This window comes from Camellia sinensis, chromosome 3 (genome assembly GCF_055761805.1).
Source record: "Camellia sinensis isolate YWXY chromosome 3, ASM5576180v1, whole genome shotgun sequence".
Lineage (NCBI taxonomy): Eukaryota > Viridiplantae > Streptophyta > Magnoliopsida > Ericales > Theaceae > Camellia > Camellia sinensis.
In genome coordinates, this window is record NC_138963.1 from 29,287,114 (window position 1) to 29,313,202 (window position 26,089).

General features: G+C 43.5%; 1 pseudogene; it reads right to left on the reverse strand.

Annotated features, from left to right (window-relative positions):
• Positions 1-2,255: 2,255 nt before the first annotated feature.
• Positions 2,256-18,669, reverse strand: LOC114269982 (uncharacterized; annotated as a pseudogene).
• Between the last annotated feature and the right edge of the window lie 7,420 nt (positions 18,670-26,089).

Consider the following 26,089-nt stretch of genomic DNA (forward strand, 5'->3'; position numbering starts at 1 on the left):
AGGCTCAATACCCTGGTTTGAAGAACCCTTTTTCAATCTCCAAAAGATTAATCGTTTTGTGCTCAGAATGTTGTGCCATTCTCCACATTTGTGCAAAAACATGATTTGGTTCTTTCATACAACTACAGGGTCCACCCCTGATAAGTGCGAACAGGAAAACCTGGGCCTCTTTGAAGCTTCCGGGTTTCAGATCGCATCTGAGTGTGCTTCAACTTCAGTAGATTCAACCTTCATGGTCCGTCTTGTCAGATTTGGGCTGTTTATTCAGGATCCGCTGTGTGCAAAACGAACCAAGCGCTGTGTTATGAGCTGTATGCAGATTAATCCCCGGTAGAGTATGAGCCGAGTGTTCAGAATGAGCAGTGGTTGGTATGGGTTGTTTTGTTGTTGGCTGGTTCGTTATCTGATTATTACGATGCAAGTGTTCAATTTTCAGACAACAGATTAATTTCATTTACATTGAGGTGCAACATGATACAATGCAATGCAATCTATAAAATGTACAAATGCAACACTTTTTCAGACAAAAAGTTTGTTTCATTTCATCATCTTTTTCAAGTACATGGTTTTGGAAATAAAAATCTGCCTGCGGCAGTACAAGGTACTCTAGCTACCAGCAAAAGGTACAAAAGAAAAAGAAAAAGAAAAACAGCAAAAATCTGGATCAATGACAAAGGATCTCAGGCCTGGGAGTCCGTCCTAGTCCTCTTCCTGGATGAAGGTCCAGGAGCATCGTCAGCGCTGTCATCTGAGCCTGAGCCCGAGCCGTCTCCGGTCTCCTCCTCGGACGACTCTGCCTCTACCTCTGCCTCTGCCTCAGCCTCGGACTCATCATCATCATCAGGGACGGGTGCCCGTGAGCTACTCCCAACATGGGTGCACCCCGCTTTGGTGCGGGGGTATACTCTGCCATCTTCTCCGGTAGGAACAGAAGGTCCAGCTGGAACACCTCCCACAGTGGGAATCTGGAAAGGAGGTTGAAAAGTATAAGAGGCAAACGCATCAGTATGCCGTGAGCAGTTTATCAGTGCAGAATGCAGTGTATGGGTATAGTGTGCGAATGCCGTGAGCAGTTTATCAGTGCATAATGCAGTGTATGAGTACATTGTGCGAATGCCGTGAGCAGTTTATCAATGCAGAATGCAGTGTATGAGTACAGTGTATGAATGCCTTCAGCAGCTTATCAAGTGTTGTGTTGTGCACCAGATTATGTGAAGCAGCTTATGTGTATGGTTTGAGACCATGATCAGAAGAACATACCGGAATGCTATAGAGGGCCAGGAGGTCGAAAGTCCGCTGCAACATCCCCATCATGGAGGCATTCAGCGCCAAGGACTGCCGGGTATACTCGGAAGAAGCCTGCAAAAGTATTAGATGTATCAGTATTCTGAGGAATATCAATAAACTGAAATAAAATGACAATGCAAGATGAAGTAGTATATACCGGAGGTAAGTCATGGAAACTGACCAACTCGTGGTCAGTTGGAGGAGGAGCAAAGGGGATCTGGTAGGTCACCCCACCCTGCCCTCTGTATGTCAGTGAAATGGGTAGCGCTGGCCAGCTAACCCCCCGACCTCTCTGAACTCCACTCCTACCACGGCCCCGAGCCACCCTCGGCGCTCCTACCCCCACTCCTGCTCCTGCTCCAACTATCGGCACCGCAGGTCCCCCTCTCTTAGCTCGGCGGCCACTACTCAGAGGCTGCATAATGTACGTCCGAACATACTCTGAGTAGTCGCCCTCGCCCCTAAAGCCCTCCGCGTCCCAGCCGATCATGTAATCGGCCATCTCCTCGGCAGTGCACCTCTCGGTGTCCCTCATGTGGGTAGGAGGCGAACCCGGAACTATCTGCTCCGGCAAACCCAAGGTCTGACGTAGGAAATGCTCAACCAGGTACCAAGCCCGACAGACCGGGCCCTCCAGCAAAATCCTGAAACGTGTAGTCTCCTCTGCACCAGCAAATCGATCTTGAATCGTCGCAGGCAATGGAGCCCAAGGCTGCCAAGTGATCTGTAAATGACATGCAGTTTGTTATCTATTGATTTTGAAAATACAGTGTAAAACGAAGCTTAAATAAAACTCTAAAAGTTGAACATACCTCTGTGGGAGTAATAGTGTCAAAGTAGCGACGGAAAAAGATGAACGTCTCCCGGGGCCTCCGCACGCACCTCACGTCAAAGCGGCGCCAGAACGGAACGGCAAGAGGGGTCTCCACGTCTGGCACTGGGGCAAGCCTCGAAAAGTAGGCGTAGACTCACAACTGTAGAGCAAATACTAGCAGGATTATCAGATAAAGCAGAATACAGAATAAAGCAAAAATTGCAGAACTGTGTATTGTGCAGAGTGTACAGTGTGTGTAGTGTACAGTCAGTGTAAAGCAGAGTATATGTGCGCCGTGTGTGCAGTGTACGTTTAGTATGAAGCTGACCATAGTGTGTGCAGTGTGCAGAGTACAGAAAATGAAAAGCAGAAATGTAAAATAGAGAAAGAGGTGTACCTTCCAAGCTCGCCAGTAACTCCCGAGTAACTGCCCGCTACAACGGGAGGCTGAGCTCATGTATCCATATAGAGTGGCTAGAGCAACGCCACCCCAGTCGAAACGCAGAATCCGTGTGACGTCCACCAGTGCGCTCAACAAACAGAGGGGCACGGTGTTCGCCCGATCGGCGAAGGTAGTCATCCCTAACAGAAACATGAGGAAGCCGCGTGCATATCGCTCCACCGCCTCCTGGGTCATTGGAGCCTCCTCAACTAAGGCCGGCTGAACTCAGAACTAGACCTCGAACCATGAATACCTGATGAACCCAGGACGCGCGAGAGGCGGCACCTTGCCAAGTAAGTAGACCTGAGCGGCCTCCCACTCGTCCATGTCTGTATTAAAGGAGATCGGATCACCCCCTACCCCGATGCCGGTGAGCATCGAGAAATCATAGGGAGTCATCGTCATGTCTCCCGTAGCAGAAAAGTGGAAAGAGTCGGTGGTGTCCCACCACCTCTCCACTAAAGCAACAAGGAGAGGCCTGCTCGCAGTAAGGCGCAAAAGTCCCCTGCAGAATGTGCCAAATCCGGCCTGGTCAACAATGCGACGGACTGCGTCAGGTAGCTCCATGTACCAATCCCTGGTGGCAACATTCCCATACCCGCGGACAGTATATGGAATCTCCTTGTTCAAAAGCAAATAGATGCGAAGAATATAAAATGTACAGTTTTGAAGAGTATTCAGAATTGGTGGCAATATAGCGTGTGTGCACGTTTTCAGGTTCAAACAAATATCGGGTGCCGGTGTGCTAGCAGGGAGCTACAGCATATCATGTGTCAGTGTGTTTAAGTGGTTCAGTACAGATATAGCGTATGTGCACGTGTTCAGATTCAAATAGGTACCGAGTGCCGGTATGCTCGCAGTGAACTACAACATGTGATGTACTAGTGTGTTTGAGTGGTTCAGGGCAAATGTAGTGTGTGTGCCCGTGTTCAGATTCAAACGGATATCGAGTGCAAGTGTATTCACAGTCAACTACAACATATAGTGTATCGGTTTATCCGGGCTAAGCAATTAAAGAGCAGAATCAACTATGGCAGTTAAGTGTTCTACATTGCGGAAAATGAAACGGGGGAGAATATACCTCGGAAGCGCCGTATCAAAAGTGCATCTTGGGCTCAAGCAAGAGAAGCTCTGGTGGCACACCTCTCGCAAAATCCCCGAACTGGCGAAGTCTGTCGGGAGGAAGCACGTAAATCGCTAGCCGGTAGGTCGCCGGGTCGAACGGGCGGACGCTCAAGGGGAAGAGCTCGGCCTCTGGATTCATCTCATGCTCTGGAGGAGTCCCGCCCCGTGGAATATCATCCGCCACGTCAAAAGTGGTGTGAAAATGGCCGGAAGAGAGAAAATCGGCCTAGAATGCAAAGAGTCAACAAAAAGTCAACCCCGAGAGGGCGGAAAATGGCCGAAAAAGCCGAGAAATGGAAGAGGCACGGAAATTGAGAGAAACTCGGGGAAAACAAACCCCAAGAGGTGGAAATAGCAAAGGAGACACCGGAACGAAGAAATGTTCGGTTCAAAATGTTTGAAACGCAAAGATATTCGCGAATCAAACGACGAAACGGGTGCGAAAATCGAGGAAAACGGAGAATGGAGGCTCGGGAAATACTCTAGAGTGAGAGAGGGAGAAATTTCGGCTAAGAGGAAATGAGAAAAATAGGGTTTGAAGCCCTATTTTAAAAGACCCGAGGCAAAAAGACCGAACTGTCCCGACTCAGCAACATTTGGCCGGTCGGCCAAATATTTGGCCGGTGATATGTTTTGATGGCCGGTAGATGGCCGGTGACCTCCCCTGATGGCCGGTGAGCTTCCAACAACCTATTTTGGGTCAGATGTATAGTTTGGGGGTATTTATTTCTCAAGATAGTGCAAGACAGTGCCTTTCCGAAGCTCAATCGGCCTCCGTTTTTGACCTCGGACCGTGTCTTCTGTGCATGGCACTCGAATATGTACAAGGTGTATCCTTTTTGTATCCTTTTGTCTCTCTTAAGATTCGAAAGTTGCCCCCACACGCATTGTTTTGCGAACACGTGTTGAGTTATACGTCATTATGCATGCATTATCATGCATTCGTTATGGTCTGGCGAGACCTTAAAGACGTTTGGTCTGGCGAGACCTTAAATACGCTCGGTCTAGGAGACCTTAAATCCTCGGAAGGTGCAAGACCTTTGGTGCATTGATATGCACAGATCATGTGCATTGTCATGCATTTCAAGCGGCTCGCGTCATCGCGCATTCAAATTCATACATATGCTTTGTCATGCATCTTCTCTATCACGCATTGCCATACGCACTTATCTCGCATTGTCATGCGCATGTCATGCTTGCATTGTCATGCATTCGTCATGGTCTGGCGAGACCTTAAATACGCTCGGTCTAGGAGACCTTAAGTCCTCTGAAGGTGCAAGTCCTTCGGTGTTCGTCGTGCCCGAACGACTTTTGGCAAGTTCACATGCATCATCATGCATTTCAAGCGATGCGCATCGTCACGCATTTGAATTCATAAGCATTTTGAGCGACATGTGTGGTCGCACATTCCAGATCATTTGCATTGTCATGCATATCACAAGGCGTACGTTGTCACGCATTTACATCAGCATGCATCAACATGCATTTCAAACAAAACAAAAAATAACAAAAAAACAACAACATGCATATGTCATGCATTCATTGTAAATAGTGCATATGTCATGCATCACTATAAATATTGCATATGTCATGCATTTTACTGTAAATATTCCATTCCATTGCATATTGTATATATTGCATTGTAGCTTGCATGAATTCATTGCATCACCTCCATCTAGGGTCTGCACCTTTCCTTGTTGAGCTTGGTCTGGTATGTGCCCATACTTTTCACGTCTATACACTCATAGTTTTGTATGACCGTTCTATGTTAAACGTGGTTTGTTTGTGTCCATGCCTTTCCTAGGCAAGATACGGTTTGGCCGTAGGCCTTAATCCACTATATTCCATTCCATTGCATATCGTAGATATTGCATTGTAGCTTGCATGCATTCACTGCATCACCTCCATCTAGGGTTTGTGCCTTTCCTTGTTGAGCTTGGTCTGGTATGTGCCCATACTTTTCACGTCTATACACTCATAGTTCTGTATGACCGTTCTATGTTAGACGTGGTTTGTTTGTGTCCATGCCTTTCCTAGGCAAGATTTGGTTTGGCCCGCACGCCATATCCATCATACATATTACATTGTAGTGTAATTTTTGCATCCTGCATTAGGATCATGTTCTTTCGTTAGCGGATCATTCCCCACTAATGTCATTCCACCTAATTACTTGTTCTTGCGTCCGTCTACATCACTCATAGTTTTGTGTGACCTTTGCTATGGTAGACGGACTTGTTACCTCCATCAATCTATTTGACATTTGTGTGGTTTTGAACCGCTCAGGATTTGATCATGATTCAATTGCATTGCATTTTCATTTGCATTGTTTATACATAGTTTTGTATATATTGCATATCATTTTACATTCATTTTGCATGTTATGCATGTTGCTAACGATATTGTACCTGTTAAGTTTGCTTTCTTTTCAAGCACGATATTGTATGTACGGTTCATTTGAGGCTGATGCAACCAGACGAACCGGACAGGTATTGTATCTTCTGCGTGAGACGTATTAAGAATTGCATAATTCTCTTACATCCTTTCTGCATTGTAGTGTAGTTTGGTGTATGCTAGCTTAAAACTATTGCATTATTATGCTTCGTTACAGCTTTCTTTGCATGATCATAAGTTATGTTCGGCTCCTTGCATTGCCAGTTGCATTTTGCCCCTGCCTTTGGGCGCATATATTTATTGTCTTGCATGTTTGTCTAAGTCTTCGGCCTTGTCAAAAATGGGTCGTCTCTGGGCTTTGACATTCACTCCCGTCATTGTTATGACTTTCAAGTTCTGTCAAAGAGGGGCAACTGTAGACACCCCATTTTTGACTGTCCTCAGACATCACCGCTTGAACACTCGGTGATCATCCATGTTTGTGTTCGTCTTGAGTTCCCGGAGGTCTCGGCTACGCGCCTTGCCTCAGGATCTCTCGACTCAACTGTTTTGTGTCTGGTGTTGCACCAAACACTTGTGCTTTGCCTTGGAGGGGCAGGGAATGGCTTGTGAGCCATCCCCACACTCCACCGGCCATGGCTTGAGGCCACCAGTTGTGTTTTCTTTCAACCGGCCAAATGTTTGGCCGGCCGGCACTATAGATGGCCGGCCAACTATCTTTTTTTGGTCGATTGCATTTTTGGCCGGCCGACTGCTATGCATCTGCTTTTGCAGATATTTTTGTGCAGCTGGCATACACTTTCACCCCCTCCATACACGTGTATGGAGGGATTGCCCTCTTGTTAGCTTCCTTTGGAAGCTTTACAAGACCATTTGTCTACAAAAGAGAGGCTCTTCTCTCTTGTTGAGGGGTTAGACAATTTAGACAGCATTTTCAGAGGGTTTTGAGTTTTAGGGTTAGGGTTCATATATCCTCCATCTCTATATCTCTCTCTCTCTCTTGTGTTTTGTGTGTGTTATGTCTTAGTTTTGCACACAAACACCCACCATCACACCTTTTCTTGGAGCTGAGGCCCTTGAGGGTTGTTTTTGGAGTTGTGGAGCTGGTTTGAGCTTGAAGAACCAGCTGGTGCACCATTGGTGAAGAGGGTCTACAAGGGTAAGAAACTTGTCCCTTTATTCCCCATTTTTGCATTGCATTTTTTCCTACCTTATATCTGTTTTTAAGCTTTGTGTATAACATATAAAAGTTCTGATTTTTAGTGCTCTAAATAGTTTGTTGAGGGTGTTTTAAGCTTTGGGGTTGTTTGACCCCTCTTAAGGCTTGTTTGGCCCTTGTTTTGTGCCATTTCGGTTGAGCTCCGGGACCATTGTGTTTGGACCTCCTCACCACTGAAATCTTGAGGGATTTCAGAGGCGAGGATGGTGCCTTGAGGTCCTAGGAAGGAGAGGGCCACCCCCTCTCCTTGTTGTCCTTGAAAAAGGCCATTTTTGCCTCTTGAGGGAGCATTTAGTCTAAGTGTGTGTTGGCCATGCCTTAGCTGATTTTCATGCTTATTATGTCATAATATGCCTTTGTTTTTAGTTGTTTTGGTACACCATGCTTGCTTAGCATACATGCCTTGTAATGCCATATTGTAGCCTTAACATGCATGTAGGTTTTAACCCTTGTTCAAGCATGCTTTTGGCCTAGCTTTGTGAAGCTTTTGTACTTGTTTTGCCATGTTTAAGGTCTGTTTTTGGTTGTTTTGGTTAACCATAACATGTATTGCATAGCTCCTTTGCATTGTTAGCTTGTAGGCTTTAAGTATGTGAAGTGTTGAGCATGCATTGTTTGATTTATTTAAGTGGTTTGGCGCCACTTATAGCATCATTTCAGTCATCTTAGCATGCTTGTATGCTTGCATTTCATGGCCCCATTGATGCTTCAAGAGGTTGTGTTGTATGCTCTATGTTTAAGCATTTGTGCATGCCTCCATGTGTAAGTCATTTAGATGCCGTCTAAGTGGTCTTTTGGCTTTGTTTTAGCATGCTAAAACTCTGGTTTTGGTCATTTAATTCATGCCATGTGTGGTTGCATTAAGTGTAGTTCAATCACCCTTGGGTTTGCCTTGAATCTTGGACCATTGTTGCATGCCATGCTTACCTTGTTTGCTTGTTTTGGCACCATCATTAACATGATTTTCAGAGCTTACATTGCATGCCATATGCCCATGTTGTTCCTCTTTTAAGTGTGCTTAAAATTTGTCTCTATGTGCCTAAGTGTTGGACCTTACATGCATGCCTATTTGTATGTGTTTTGGCTTCCATTCTTGAGCACGTTAGCCATTGTTTTGGGCCTAGTTGAGAGCTGCCTAATTCAGTTTAAATCCACCTTTTGCATGCTATTCAAATGTTGTTGCATTAATCTACGTTTGCATGTTTTGGTTGCATGTGTTGCATGCTTGAAATCACTTGCATTTGGCATGCATTCCCTTGGTCAAGTTGCTAGCATGTTTGCATGTCTTGCACACTTGCATGATTAGATCACATCTCGCATGCTTCATTAGCTTGCATAGTTGTGACATGCTTGTGCCCGTGGGCCTCACTACAGTTCGGACTCGATTTGTGTCACGGTTCTTAATCTGAACCAAAGAGTCCAAATCCGGCAAATTGTTTTGAGAAACAGATTTTTGAAAAGAAGTGCCAAACATGGACTGCTTTGCCAGATACAGAGTCGCCACCTAAATATTTTTTATGGGGGAATTTAGGAAACCCTGACTCGGTGCCAAAGGCCATGTGTCCGTCATCACCAAAGTTGCCTCGGCTCGAGAACTTGGGTATGATTGGGGAAGGTCATCTATGAGCACCCCCTCTCGCCCGATCCGAAGATCGGCCTCTACTAACCATGATATCCGTTTTTGAAAATGTTATGTGTTCTTATTCCGGTTATTAGCCTAGAATTACTATGTTATGCGCACAGCAAACAAGTACAGACTAGATTGCCTAATTTGGGAATAAGCATTGCATATCCGATTTGTTTTGGAAAAATGTTTTGGAATTTGCTACTCGCAAGTAGGCTAAAACACGGATTTCAATGAGTCATTCCAACTCAGACAATCCAACCTTCACCCACAGGCATTCAGGCAATTTATAACACATGAGCATCTAGCCACATGGTAAGCATGCTGTCATGTTAACATTCACACTCATGCGAGATGCTAAAGCATAAATACTTACATCGTACTCCGTGCCAAAACAAAGAATTCGTTAGCAATCAATGCATGATCCAAGTCCATGTTTAAATGCCTAATGCAACACATACGGAATGTCACTAGAGTAGGCTCGGCTAGTCTATGAATGACATGTGAAAATGCACAAGTAGCATGTATTCAAGTTAGATTTGAAATACTAATGCAGTTAGCATGATGCGCCGAGCCCGGTGCATGCAAGACAAATGTGTGGATGCACGCATGCATAGCAAAAGGTATGCTAAATTAAACATGACTTATTACTAACCATCAAAGCAGGTAAGTAAAAGAGAGAAAGAAGTAGGGGTTGGAAGACATGCACACACTCACCCACACTTGTTACAAATTCGCCCCCGCTCGGAGGGACTGAAAGAAGAATACAAATTAACTAACTCGCAAGCTAATTAATTATTACAAATTACCTAATTAATTAACAAATTAACTAGGCTTAGAAAAGCAAGAAAAAGGGGCCTCGGGAAGAGGGTTCGATGCGCGCGTGCTCAGGTCTTGCTCGGAAGTGCACTGCCATGCATAGGCTGCCTCTGTTTTCCCTGCTCTGCCTCTTTGAAGACTGCCAAAGTCTCAGAATTGCTTCCCTGGACATTGGGAGACACCATCGGCTGAGTAGAATGTACACCGGCAGTAGTGTGTGATCATCGGCTGTTGGTGAAGCTATCGGCCACCAATGGATTGCCGGTCGGCACTGAACACTGCCGGTCGGCAAAGAATGTCTGTAGAATCTGCAATTGACAGCAGCAGAGGGCAAGGCATAGCATGGCAATACAATTCAAGCAATGTATGCACCGATCCTATCCCTAATCATGTGTATGACTCAAAGGGACATGGTCCTTGGTTCTTGGACCATCAATCGTGCATTTCAATGCGTGATGGCCCAAGAGACCAAGTTGTGCATTTTCATGTCAAATGAAATGCAAACCGAATAAGCACATAAAGGCCCAACCTCTATCACTTGACTTCAAGAGGCAAGGCATGCGTGTTCAATGCAATGCAACCTAAGCATGTTAGCTAATATCCAACATGGCATAAAAGAGAGCATACAAACATGCAATGCGCATTAGGTACACAAACTAAGCAACAAAGCAAACAAGCATGCCATAATTATGCAAAGCACTAGAGCATGCAAGATGTAATCCAATCACGCAACATGCTAGCAACTTGACCAATGGAATGCAAGGCGAATGCAAGTGATTTCAAGCATGTAACATGTGCAACCAAAGCATGCAAACATGGGATGATGTAACAACACTTGAATGGCATGCAAGGGATGGACTTACACTAATTGGACAGCTCTAAGTTAGGTCCAAAACAGTGGCCAAAAGCTTAAGAAAATGGGACCAAACACACATACACACATGCACATGTTAAGGCCTAACGCTTAAGCATCAAAGGACAACTTTTAAGCACACTTAAAAGGGAATAATCATGGACATATGGCATGCATTATAAGCCTTGAAAATCATGCTATAAGAGGTGCCAAACCAACTTAAACAAGACAAACATTAGCATGCAAATGGTCCAAGCATTTAAAGCAAGTCAAAGGGGACTTAAACCATGGCTAAGCCAACCAAGCCTCACAAGGCCAAGAAGACTTAAAACAGGTCCAAGGCAGACCTAGACCATGCAAAGGGACCTCCTAGATGGCATCTAAGTGGCTCAAATTCAAAAGCATGCACAAAGGCCAAAACATGGAGCATACAACATAAGCTTTCAAAGCATTAAAGAGGTGTCCAAGGCAAGCATACAAGCATATCAAAGGGACTGAAATAACATGGAAAATGATCCCAACCCACTAAATCGAAGCAAGTGATGCATGCAACACACTCATACACTTAAGGCCAACAAACCAAAAATGCAAAGGGGCTATATAATGCATGCCATGGTCGACCAAAATGGCTAAGGACAGACCTTAAACATGGCGAAATAAGCATGAAAGCTTCACAAAGCTAAGCCTAAAGCATGCTAGAACAATGGTTTACAACCTAAGGCATGTTAAGGCAACAAAATGGCATTACAAGGCATGTATGCTAAGCAAGCATGGTGTACCAAAACCAACTAAAAATAGAGGCATATTATGACATAATAAACACAAAAATCAGCTAAGGCATGGTCAACATGAACCTAAACATGGTGCTCCCTCAAGAGGCCAAAAATGGTCCTTTTCAAGGACAACAAGGAGAAGGGGTGGCCCTCTCCTTCTTAGGACCTCAAGGCACCATCCTCACCTCTGAAATCCCTCAAGATTTCAGTGGTGAGGAGGCCCAAACACCAAGGTCTCGGAGCTCACCCAAGATGGCACAAAATGGAGCCTTACAAGGCTTAAGAGGGGTTAAACAAACTCAAATCACAAAACACTCTAAACAAACTATTTAGAGGGCATAAAAATAGAAATTTTTTATGTTATATACTAAACAAAAAAATAGTTGTAAGGTAAGCAAAAATACAATGCAAGAAAGGGGTAAAAAGGAGCAAAGTTGTTACCCTTGAAGACTTTCTTCACAAATGAAGCTCCAACAGCTTCTTCAGCTCCAAACCAGATCTAAGAACTCCAAGAACACTCCTTTGGCCCTCAATAACCAAGAAAAAGTGTAGTAGTGTGTGTTTGTGTACAATACTATGAACAAACACACCTAGAACACTCAAGAAAGAGAGGTATAGAGATAGAATATATATAAATTCCTAATCCTAATATCAGAGCTCTCTAACTATCTTTTCTAACCCTAAATCCAAGAGAGGAGACTCTCTCTTATAGAACTCTCTCTTGTAAAGCTTGTCAAATAAGCTTGTCAAGAGAGAAATCCCTCCATACACGTGTATGGAGGAGAACAGAGTGGGTGCCAGCTATCACAGCTGGCACAAAATATCTACTAAAAGTAGATGAACAGTGATCGGCCATTCAAAATTGCCATTTTGGCAAAATGAATGGCCGACCGGCAATATACATTGTCGATGGCACAAAATCACTGGCCGGTGGCCTCAAGCCATGGCCGGTGATTCGTGGGGATGCCTCACAAGGCATTCCTTGCCCCTTCAAGGCAAAACACAAGTGTTTGGTGCAAAACCAGACACAACACGGTTGAGTCGAGAAATCCTAAGGCAAGGCGCGCAACCGAGACCTCCGGGAACTCAATACGAACACAAACAAGGGTAATCACCAAGTGTTCCAATGGTGACGTCCAAGTCTTGAGGACGGTCAAAAATGGGGTGTCTACAGCTTGTTTGCCTTGTTTTCTTAGGTTGTGTACCTAGTGTACATTGCATGTTTGCATGCTCCCCTCCATACCATATAGCATACTAGTTTGCATGCCTAGGTTGCATTCCATCTAGCATGCATGCCTTGTCCCTTGATCTAGTGATAGGGATTGGGCCTTTGTTTGTGTGTGTGCATTGCATTTGAAATCAAAATGCATACTTGGTCTCTTGGGCCATCATGCATGGAAATGCGCGATTGGTGGTCCGAGAATCGAGAATCATATCCCTTTGAGTCATGCATATGATAAGGGGTGTGATTGGTGCATACATTGCTTGAAATGCACTGCCATGCCAAGTTTTTCCCTCTACTGCTGTCAACTGCAGGTTTCAGCAGGAATATTTGGCCGGCCGGCAGTGTTTAGTGCCGACCGGCAAAGAATGTTTGGCCGAGAGCACAATATTTAGCCGGTGACCATTCTCCATGGCCGGTAGCACATTCTTTCAGCCGGTGGTGCTCCACAGAACTCAGAAAAGCAACCCTGGGACTTGTGCAGTCTTCAGAGAAGCAGAACAGTCAAAGCAGAGGCAGCTTGTGCATGGCAGTGACATCCGAGCGGGATCGAGCACGCATCGCATTGGGCCCTCTTCTCGAGGCTATTTACTGCTTTCTTAGATTAGTTAATTTGTTAATTAATTAATTGGTCTGTAATATTTAATTAGCTTGTAGGTTAATTAATTTGTATTATTCTTTCGGTCCCTCCGAGCGAGGGCAAATCTGTGATAAGTGTGGGTGCGTGTGTGCATGTCTTCCAACCCCCACTTCTTTCTCCCTTTTACTTACCTGCTTTTGATGGTTAATATCAGGACATGTTTACTTTAGCATACCTTATGCTATGCATGCGTGCATCATTCATTAGTCTTGCATGCACCAGGCTCGGTACATCATACTAACTGCGTAAGTATTTCAAATCTAACTTGAATACGTGCTACTTGTGCATTTTCACATGTCATTTATAGACTAGCCGAGCCTACTCTAGTGACATTCTGTATGCGTTGCATTAGCCACTTAACATGGACTTGGATCATGCATTGATTGCTAACATGTTTCTGTTTTGGCTCGGAGTACTAGGTAAGCATTTGTGCTTTAGCATACCGCATGCGTGTGAGTGTTGCCATAATAGCATGATTACCATGAGGCTAGATGCTTATATGATATAAACGGCTTGAATGCCTGTTGGTGAAGGTTCGATTGTTTGAGTTGGAACAACTCGTTGAAATCCGTGCTTTAGCCTACTTGCGAGTAGCAAATTTCAAACTGTTTTTCAAACAAACGGATATGCAATGCTTCGTTCCAATTCAGGCGATTTGGTCTATACTTGTTTGCTGTGCGCATAACATAGTAATTCTAGGCTAATAACCGGAATAAGAACACATAACGTTTTCAAAATCGGATATCACGGTTAGTAGAGGCCGATCTTCGGATTGGGCGAGAGGGGGTGCTCATAGCTAACCTTCCCCAATCGTACCCAAGCTCCCGAGCCGTGGCAACTTTGGTGATGACGGACACGTGGCCTTTGGCACCGAGTCAGGGTTTCCTAAATTCCCCCATAAAAAATATTTAGGTGGCGACTCTGTATCTGGCAAAGCAGTCCATGTTTGGCACTTCTTTCACAAAACTGTTTCTCAAAACGATTTGCCGGATTTGGACTCTTTGGTTCAGATTAAGAACCGTGACAATTTGAGAGTCCTGAACTGTAGTGAACCCAAAATGAACAGAACCCCGGGGGGGGGGGGGGGGGGATTCCCTCCCGGGGCGTTCGGGGACGTCTACAGATGTGCACTTTCATATACGCTTTTGTTGCATGCGTGCCGCGCATCATTATGATTTATGCATAGAATATGCTTGCTTTCAATTCCGCATAGAATATGCTTTGCTTTCAATTCCGCATAGAATATGCTTTGCTTTTAATGTTGCATAGAATATGCCTGTCTTATGCACGGAATATGTCTTCAATATTGCATCAAATATGCTTTCCATGATTGCATAGAAAATGCCCCCATACTTGCATGGAAAATGCATCTTATCGCACTTCTTTTGTGCACCTCGCTCGCACTATCTTGCGTACCTGTATTGGATTGTTTTGCACATCTCTAACATGCGCTGTCACGCACGTTCTACTTGCATTGTTATGCACATTTCAATCGCATTGCTATGCACACTTCACTTGCATTGTTATGCACACTTAACTTGCATTGTTATGCATGGTTCTAGTTGCAATGTTATGCACCTCTTCACTTGCGTAGTCACGCACATTCCACTTGCATTGTTATGCACGCCCTTTTCCGCCTTTCTGAAACACCGGGATACATCCCTATGTTTCTCCTCCTTTCCGAAACACCGGGATACGTCCCTATGTTTCTTCATCATTCTGAAACACCCGGGATACGTCCCTATGTTCCTTCTCCTTTTCGAAACACCTGGGATACGTCCCTATGTTTCTCCTTCTTTTTCCGAAACCCTGGGATACGTCCCTATGTTTCTCTTCCTTTTTCCGAAACCCTGGGATACGTCCTTATGTTTCTCCTTCTTTGTCCAAAACACCGAGATATGTCCCTATATTTCTTCTCCTTTTCCGAAACACCGGGATATGTCCCTATGTTTCTCTCTCTTTCCAAAACACTGGGATACGTCCCTATGTTCCTCTTTCCTTCCTTACCACCGGGATACGTCCCTAACCACCGGGATACATCCCTATGCTTCTCCCTTTTGGTTTAGAGCATTTGGAATACGTTCCAATGCTTATACCTTTCCGAAACACCGGGATATGTCTCTATGTTTCTTGCATGATCATAAGTTATGCTCGGCTTTGTGCATTGTCTTGCATTTTGCCCCTGCCCTCGGGCGCATATCTTTGTCTGCTGCTTGTATGCTTTGTCTAAGTCTTCGGCCTTGTCAAAAGTGGGTCGTCTCTGGGTTTTGACATTCACTCCGGTCACTTTGTGACTGTCGAGTTCTGTTAAAGAGGGGCAACTATAGACACCCCATTTTTGACTGTCCTCGAGACTTGGTTGTGCTTGCAGGTACACCCAACAACTAGTTCGATTGCTCGCTGAGTACTCGACTGTCACGGCGGAACGTCACCGGTTCGAGCTTCCCGGACCCTGTATCCTTTCTGCCTTTTTTTGGACCTTGACTAGGTCCTTTCAAAGTGACCTTCCCCAATCGTACCCAAGTTCTCGAGCCGAGGCAACTTTGGTGGTGATGGACACGTGGCCTTAGGCAACGAGTCAGGGTTTCCTAAATTTCCCAAACTAAAATATTTAGGTGGCAACTCTGTATCTGGCAAAGCAGTCCATGTTTGGCACTTCTTTCAAAAAATTCTGTTTTCAAAAACGATTTGCTGGATTTGGACTCTTTGATGATTCATCGGTCTTGCATTGCACTTTGCGAGATTAGATACTGGACTGTGACTTTGAGTCCTAAACTGTGGTGAGCCCAAATGAACAGAATGGGACTTATCCTCCTGGGACGTTCGGGGACGTCTACAAGTGGCTTGCCGGGATCCTTGTCAAATGACTTGGCTTGCTCAAGGTATTCGTCCATACGTAGAGTGGCAAATAAGCGCAGTTTTTTCGGATCATCACCTCTTGCAGCGAAACGCTGGCGATTATGGGAAGTCTCAGAAGAGAGTGCAAAAGGACGCCCTTGCTTTTTGTAGATTTCCTATGGTTTCATCAACCTCGACATCTGTTGTAGCTCAGATTTCAGCATCCCAATCAACGGGTTAGACTCATCATTAACCATGTTCTCCTGCAAGCTTTGTGCTTCAACAAGCTTCTCAAGAGCACCATCCAACTTCTTGTCGTCAGCCATGATTCTTGATTTTTTTATCATCTGTGTAGTCCGGAGATGGCTCTCCTCCATCATCACCTCCTCCCCCTCTGGTTCTTCTTCCTCTTTGCCTCCTCCGGTGCGTCTTACGGTAGCGATTATCGGACTGGCCTCAAATAATTTCCCACCAGAGCTGCACGCACGTTATATGCATGCACATATACATTATATTTGTCAGATCGATCATCGAGTCAAATTAAATATCCGATCGAACAAACGAAACATAATTTATTCTACTAGCTAGTAATGGCAGGGATTTGATAATATTGGTACCACCTGACCTGTATGTGTAAGTGATGTTGAGGATATTCGAGCTCGCCGGACTACTAGCAGCAGGGAGAAGAAGGTCAACTATGACCTTGCGTCCCTCTTTGTTGTAAAGATCGCCAAATGAAACAGTCATAGAGCCGACAGCATCGTCCTTGGATTGTGGATAGTTTCCGGCAGACACCTTAACGATTGTGGATTCAATTTTTGTGATAGTGAGCTTCAGATCCTGAACAACCATGGTGAGAAGCCCAACCAAACACTGGGAAAATGCAATACTCAAGTTGTTCTGGTTTGAAACATTTGATAACGTTCCTCCCAAGCTGTGGTTTGCGATGGCATTGAGTACCTATATCAAAGAGTACACGTACGGGAATTACTAAAGTTATTGAAGTAGGATAAGATTTAATTTTTTTTTAAAATCTTGTCTTATATTAGACCTAATACTTGTAAGAAAAATAATTTTAAAATATTTATACTAAATTACAAGAATTCTAGTAAAATAATATATCAAAAATATTAAAATTAAAAAATATTAAAATTCTTAAAATCTTATCCTGCGTCTACAACTTTTGCAATTTTTTCTTAGAAAAATGTTAACCATCACTCCAAAATTCACAGGTTTTGTGTACTGGTTTTCCCACATCACAGTGTTATAAGGAAGGAAAGAAAAAAAAAAAAAAAGTTTGGAGTGAATATAGCAGATTATGTGGAGTGAATGTGTAGGGATCACCTAATTTACTAAAGGAAACTCCAATACAATAACCAAATTTACTAAACAGATAATATCAACATCCTCCAAGTATGGATCACCCAAGACTCTAGCTAGCCTAGATTAGTGTACAGCTAGCTGTTAATTACTCAAAATAGATTGCTAAACAGATAATATCAACATCTTCCTGTGCCCTGTAAAATCAATATGGATGAAATTATTTTTTTCAATACAACGTACCCATGGATTGTGGTCTGCGCCAAAACCAAATGTGTATACGGGCACATTGCCGACCAGAACTTGGGCAGCATCACCACCTACGTTTTGCTCACCGTCAGACATAAGCGTAATGCCAACTGTACGGCCGCTAGTAAGTCTGCGGTCATTGAGCACTTTGAAGCCCATTTGAAGACCAGCAGAGATGTTTGTGTTACCGTTAGCAACTAAAGCATTGACCAGATTTTCAATCTCTCCTTGAGAATTTTCAGTTATCTGCCGCAATGGCCACAACCTGTGGGAGCCCTCGTTGAATGTGACAACCGACAAACGATCAATCGAGCTAAGTTCCTTGATCATGAATAGCATGGAAATTTTCATTTTTTCTAACTTCTCTCCCTTCATGCTATTGTTGACATCTAAGACCGTCACAAGATCCACTCCGGATCTGTCACTGCCGGATTCTGCCCCAGTGAGCTCCGGCATCACCTTGAATTTGCTTTCTTCCAGTGGTGCCGTCGTCTTCTTGATGATTGTCACCTTTGTTTTTCTTGCTAGGATTGCTGTAGGTTTTTCCGCTGAAATATGCCATCATCCCAAAACTCAAATTAACAATCAACAAAACATTCTAGTATGCTATAGGAGTATATACAGCCGATAAGGTGCAGAAAGTGTTGGAAATGAACTTGCTACACATGATACATTGTGCAAAAGCATGGCTGCTGCAATGGAGCTTCCAGGGTCAAAGGCTCAAAGACTTAGACATGAAGAAGAAGAAGAAGACTCCAGCCATGATTTACAGATAGCTCCAGCCATGCTTTCACACTGGTAAGAGCTTCTGTAATTAGCTCAATTACTAGCTAAGATTTATATAAGCTGATAGAGGAAAGATCTATCTCTCAGACTTTGAGAGATTTGACAGAGGATGAATACTCTATTTCTTGTAATCTTTGAGTGAGACATATCAATCCAATTGTGTTGCTTTTCTATGTAAATTCATAAAGTATAAATGGAGAAATGAAGAAAACATAAACCTGAGACATCTTGGCTCACAACAATCGACTCATCATCATTGAAGCTCATGTTGCCAAGAAAACTGATACACCAATTGAATTTGCTAAACTTTCCTTACTCCCATCTCACCACTTTCAACCTTAAATAAATATAGAGAGGAAACAATTGTCAACGAAGACTTTTTTTTTAATTTTATTTAATCTTAAGGCCTGGTTATGACAACTCAATTTGTTTTTTTATTATTTATTTTTTTATTTTTTGCATAGCGAAAACCTCCATTGAATTGAAGGAAAGCAAACACTTCCTTTTAGTCATTTTTTATTTTAAGGCCTCGATATGATAGCTCATTTTTTATTTTTTCATTTTGATTTATTTTTTCTTCTTTTGCATAGGAAAGGTTGAATTGAAGGGAGCAATGCTACGATCGGGTATACACCAATTAATGCTCATGCTTTTTATTTTATTTTATTTATTTATTTATTTATTATTATTATTATTATTTTTAATATTTTCTTGTTACTTATGATTTTTTTTTTCATTTTATTTTTTTTTTAAAAATCATTTCTCACTCTATTCTCTACAAACTATTATTCACTTTTTTTGCTTATAATCATATCATTTTTTGTTTATGCAAAAATTTACCTTAAAATGACGTGATAGCGTCATTTGTAATAAAAAAAAAATGTATTGTATATTATAAAGTGATAGATCAAAATCCAACCAAATCATTTTTTATAATTTTATTGTATTGATTTTATGTTTTTATATTACACTTTTTTAAATTTTTTTTTTTTTTACTTTTAATATTTTGTGGCATTATGATATATGATAAAGCAATAACTTCAATGGAGGATGGGTCGGACTAATCCACTCTGCCAACGGGTCTGCTGGCCTTGCTATCCTCAAAACGTACTTGCAAAAAAGGTTCAAAAGGGGAGATAGACCCTCGACGGACACTCCGATGATCAAATTAGGTTAGGGTAGATTGATTTTAGAGAGAGAGAGAAACAAATGGGTGAAGACTTAACCTCTAATGTATCTCGAAAAGTTTCTTATATCCTTTGTTCATCATTTCCTTGTCGATTCTAAGCTGTCTTGTTAGCCGAAAGTCTATAGCCTAGTTAACATCGTTCATGGTGATTCTGTATATTCCGATGTGAGCGGTCTTGCTGCATTTAATGCTACAGTGGCCTCATTAAATGGCTGATGTGTGGGTGCAATAACTTTGCAGGATCTTTGTCTACTTACATGGTAGATTTCTTGCCTGAAAAGTGTTTGAATGCTGTTGGTCTTGGGCCAGCATTGGCTTCTCAGAGTTATTGGGCTGATTGGGCTTTAACACTTGGGACGTGAGCTGGGCCTTGAGCCGTAGGCTGGGCCACCTTGGGTACCCATCAGTATTAGTAGTTCCCCATTCCCAAGTGCAGCTTTAGTTCAATGAAGGGAATAAGAGAGAAGATAATGGTCTACCAGGGGAACTAAAGAGAGGGGCACAGGGAAAGGAGAGGAGGGGTGGTGGGCGATTAAGGATGTGATTGACCGTCGAGGTGGGGATCGTAGTCGACCGTCGTAGTGGTCGAATGAGGACTGGTGAGAGACGTGGCTGACCGATGCAGTTATTAACCGACGTGGTGACCGACAGTTAAGGGAGGTGGCCGACTGATGTGGTCGCCGATTGACGTGATGACTGACCGTTAAGGGAGGTGGCCGACCGACGCAGTTGTGGACCAACGTGGTGACTGACCGTTGAGAGAGGTGGCCGACTGATGTGGTCGCCGACTAACGTGTTGATTAACCGTTGAAGGAGGTGGCTGATCGAGGTGGGAGGTATTTATGGTGCGTGGGGCTCGAGGTATAGGAAAACACGTGATGATGTGAAGTGGAATAGACCTGGGGGGAGGAAAGAGAAGGAGTGCGATGAAGGAGGGATCTAGGCTATACACGTGGGGTAATCGGGGCCATATGTGAGGGATGTGAAGTGGTAGTAGGAAGTGAAGGGTTTGTATAGGAGGTGACGTAGGAAAGGCGGGGGTTTTAACTTGGTGGAATTTTCAAACTGGCGAATTTTAACCACGATCCTTGACACACAGGCAAACCTTGGGCATTCGGACTAGTGCGATTTACTTGCCTTATTGCGAAAAATCAACACATTCTAAACTTCAGCTCCTATATCTCAGTGGACTCTCTCCTATTTCACATTGTAGATTTGTTTGCTTCCATAACCAAAGCGATATACAGAAATGTGAAGGAGATGGCACAAGACAAAGCGCCGGCCATGACATTAGATGTGTTAGGAGACGACGACGAAGTGGCACTAGCAGAACGATATAGAGTGGAGAGGCTGAGGAAAAAGGTTATAGAGCAGCCAGTGCGTCCCCTTCCAAAGATGATGATCTCAGCGGTCTAGCCGATTAGCCAAGTAGCGTCTGACCACTGGCATACCAAAGCTGACAAATCCACGCTAACGGCAGAGGATTTGGAGGAGTTACATATCATATATCATATTCTAGTGGATATATAGTTGAGAGTGCCCATGGAAAAGGAGAGAGCATCTGACGTGCAGCCAATGGAGTTTGCGCTGTACAAGGAGGCGTTGCGCAGGGTCCTAAGGTTGCCACTCCCCCTACTGGTGGTCGAGGTATTGAATCGCCTAGAAATAGCGCCAGGGCAACTAATGTCGAATGCGTGGAAGATCCTATTTGCCTGTGTGATCACATGGCTAAGGGCAACTGGAGGAGAGGCGATGATGATGGATGAGTTTTTTTCGTGCTACAAGGCCTCGGGGCAACAAGCGACTTGAGTGACACTGCAAGCGATAGTGGGGAGGGGACTAGTGTTGGGGTTGCCCTCTTTAGTGAAGGGGTAGAGGCCAAAATGGTTTTTCGTGTTGGCAGATGGTGGGAGGGAAGTTCGCATGACTTGGAAAGTGCCAACCAAGTTGTTGGAGCCAAGGTTGGATGCTGCGATAGAGAGGAGGGTCAAGCAAGTAAAGGAGTGAAGGGAGAAAGAGGGGCTAAAATGGGATAACCTGGTCCAACCCTCAGCCTTGTTTGCCTTGAAGTTGGGGCCTAAGCCAACCGAGGGAGATCTTGCTCCAGAGAAGGTGGAGGCAATAAGGAAGGCGCAAGAGGCAGAGGACGCGCAAGTGTTTGCCAGGGCTGACAAATACAAGGAGAAATAGTTAGGCCAAGTGCAGAAGTTAGTGGCAAAGAGGTCGGTCTGACCACGACCCAAACCCTTGGGAGAAAAAGACTTAGCAACATTTGTACGTCTGCGAGCACCGGTGGATCCATTGAGAGAGAGAAGTAGGAAAGCGATAGAGTTGGTGTTGAAAAAGAAGAAGAAGTAGAAGGTGGTGTCAGAGGGAAATGAAGAATGACCGTTGCTGAAGAACACCAAAGAGGGGGCAATAGAAGTGCCCCTAAGAGTAGAGGGAGAAGAGACCAGGGTTGGTGTGGAGGTGGAGGGAGGTTTGACTGAGTGTAGCTCGACTTTTTCATGCCTCCTTTCAGGAGCTCGGAAGAAGCCCTACAGTTTGGACTCCCGCGGTTCTGAATCTAATCTCACAAGTGCAATGTGAAATTGATAAATACCAAAGAGTCCAAATTCGGCAAACCTTTTAGAAAATTGATTTTGGGATCAAAAATGCCATAATTGGACTGCTTTGCCAGATACAGAGTCGCCACCTAAATATTTTATTTTGAAAAAATTTAGGAAACCCATGACTCGTGTCAAAGGCCACGTGTCCGTCAATACCAAAGTTGCCTCGGCTCGAGAACTTAGGTATGAGAGGGGAAGGTCATGGATTGAGCACCCCTGCTTTCCCGATCAAAGATCAGCCTCTACTAATCATGATATGATTTTTATAAGAAAATGTGCTCTTGTTCCGATTATTAAGCTAGCTTTATTATGTGATGCGTATAAGCAAGTATAGACTAGTTTGCTCAAGTAAGAACAATTCAATTTCATATTTGTTTTCGAAAAAGGGGTTTGAATTTGCCACCTCAAGTGGGCTTAAAGTTTGCGAATTTTCCACTAGACATAGTGGGCTTAAAACGCACATTTATTGAATCGTTCCAATTCAAGCAACAAGCCTTCATCCACAGGCATTCAAGCAGTTTAACAAGTAAGCATTTAGTCTCATGGCAAGCATGCTAGATATGGCAATCACTCACACTTATGCAAGTATGCTAAAGCATAAAACTCACCTAGTACTCCAAGCGAAAAAGATATGAGTTAGAAAAATATACATGAACCCTAACTATGCCAAGTGTCTAATGCAACACGTGTGAAGAATGCAACTAGAATAGGCTCGACTATTAAGCATGGCATATGAATTGATTAAAGACATGCGGTCTAAGCACGTATTCAAAGAAGGTATTGAAATAATAATGCAGTTTGAATGATGCGCCGAGCCTCGATACATGTGATACAAAATGAATGTATGCAAGCATAAGGTATACTAATTGAAACATGTCCCTAATCTAACCATCAAAAGCGATTAAATAAAAGGGAGAAAGACGTGGGGTTGGAAACATACAGATTATTACATTTTGCTCTCACGAAGGAGAGTCTGAATGAATAAAGCTAAAACTAACTAGCAACTAATTAAGCTAAGCTAGTTAAGCTAATTTATTAAAAACCAAATGAAATAAATAGCTAAACTAATTAACTAGTTTATTACAACACAAACGAATTAATTAGCTAACTAACTAATTAAATAATTACAAAGCAATTGCAACTAATAATTTAATTAAGTAACTAGACTAAACTAATTACTACTCCGCCTCGAGAAATGAAAGATGTGAATGTGCATGCTCGGTTTTCGCCCGAAAAGACCTCCGTTTTACTCTTAGAAGCCTCTAATTTCATAGTTGAACATTTCTAGAACCATTCTGCTCCACTTTACCAATTCTTTACTGATATTTGCATCAGTGGCCAGTCAGCCACTGGAAAAGACTGCTGGCCAGGTGTCGGCCATAGGAGTGGCCTGCCGGCCATCAATAGGGCTCTGCCGGCCACCTGTCGGCCATGGATGGTGGCCTGCGGCCACTGATGCACTGGATCATCATGCTACAACAGAGGACAAACAGAGCAAAGAAAGGGTATTTCCAAGGATTTTCTGCACAATTTACCCCTCATTTTCATGAACAAATCCAAGGAGTTGTGAACTTAAGCTACAAACCACCGATCCAAGCAATTTCATTGCATGATGGCTTGTGATTCAAGATGTGCAAGCTCAATAAATGCAACACAAGACACACAAAAACCGTCACCCTATCAAGAATGATCAAGGACAATGGAGACCTAGGAAAGTTGACACATTTTATCATTTTGAGTATGAAATGTCTCAATTTTCCTTGTGTTCAATTAATGTCTAATTGAACACACAATACACAAGTCATTATCTAGCTCAATTTTAGTCCCAAGTTGTTAGTTACCCATTTTAACTTATCAACCATCCTTTAATCCCAATTAAGTCCATTGGTGAGAGTTTTCTAAAGAAAAGGAAGTGTCAACCAAGGGGTGGTTTAAGGCATGAGAAAGCTTCATGCCGTGGTAATGAACCCTCAAAAGAGGATTAAACCATTAAGCATGGACCTTAATCTCAAGCCTAAAGAATCCCAAGTTTGAAACATCCCTCAAAGAAAATTAAAAAGTCAAGAAATGAGGGAGGTTGCAGAGCCTTAGGTGCTGAAATGAAGTGCAAAATGACACCAAAACATGCTATCAACTCAAACAAGGGGTGTCTAATGACCTAAAACACCATCCTTGTGAGGACTTTTATACTACAACCATGCAAAACAAGACTTCATTGACCCAAATAGCCCAAACAGAGCTAAAGTAGTCTAAAACAAAGGCAAAAACATGTTGGAATATAGCTACAAAAAGCTAGGAAATCATGCTAACATAAAGAATTAACCAGGCTAGCAAACAAGACACAAAGAGGGGAGGCTAACCCCTCTAATTTTGGACTTCAAAACATGTTTTTTGCCACTAAAAATACTCTAAAATTTAGTGGTTAAAAGCCCAAAAAAGGTTGGTTTGAAAGTGGAAAACAAAGGTGCAAAAGCCTTAGAAGCAAGGAATAAAGAAGGGTGAGACACCCCCCTAACCTTAAATGGCTTAAAACACCAATTTTAGCCCATTAAAATAAGGATTTTTACAGCTTAAAAATGGCCCAAAAACAGTGGCAAAAGATAGAGAACCAAATGTACTAAAACAAATTTAAAAGACAAGTGTTATACCTCTTGAAGCCAAGCACAACTTTAGGCACAAATACAAGTCAAAACCACCTTCAAGAGCTCCAACAAGACCTTAAGGGACCTCAGCTCAAAGATGATCAATTTTGGTTAAGGATGTGTATGCAAAAGAGTGATATAACTAGGTAAGTGTGCACAAAATTGCAAGAGAGAGAGAGAGAAATTTGCTTCAAAGTTTTCTAACCTCAAAACATGAAAGAGGGGGTCCCTATATATAGAAAACATGAAATTTATACGAGGAGATCCAGGACTCCGTGTGTGGACAGATGGAAGCATCTGTGCAAACAGCTGGCATAGCTAGCATAAAATATCTGCAGAAAACACTGGTGGCCAGCTGGCCATCATTGAAGCATCATTGATGGCTGGCAAGGCACATCAATGGCCGGAAGACAAGAAGTGCTGGCCGGCAGGCCACCAGAGATTGCAGGTTGGAAAGATAAAGGCCCGGTCCAAAAATAAGACAAAATGGATGCAGGTTTGAAAGGCTCAAAGCTGTGGCGTTCCGCTGAGGACTTCGAGCACTTGGCGAGCAAACAAACTCAACATCAGATGTGCCTATAAGAACATCCAAGTCTTGAAGTGCCATAAAAAATGGGGTGTCTACACCGAGCCCCCAGTGGCCCAAGTGATAGGTAGAGTAGACGAGTAAACAGGGTTGCCAAAGGCTGACCAATCGACAGACCTGCTCCCCAAAGACGTGCCGATAAGGGAAGTGCCCCCAAGTCAGAAGTTGGAGAGAGAGTGGGCAAGTGGAGCGGAGATGAGCACCGTGCTAGGGTCATTAGGGACCGCCACATATCACTTGCGGCAATAAACCACCTGCTGGGGGTTATAGAGGACGTGTTGTGCGAGTGGCATCTCAATGTACAGAGATAGACCTCATGAGAGGGTTTTATTCGGTGTAGATAGAGGTGTTAACCTTGACTGCCACTTTATTAGGCAAGAGGGTAGAGGTGAGGGCGGAGGCAAAACCGCTTAAGGCCCAACTAGAGGAAGTGCGGTTGCAGCTGCAAAATGTAAGGGTGGAAACGACGAGTTAGAGGAAAATGGCATGAAGCGCATATGCACAAGGCTTAGCATACGCTCAGAGGGCGAAAAAGATGGAGGTATTGGCAGTGGTGTAGAGTTATCTGGCTGAGCGTGCCAGAATGGGCCAAGCTGAGGTCACTGCTGAACTGTCAGTTGTTAAGGCAGAGCTTGAAACGACATGTCGTAAGTTGGTGTCG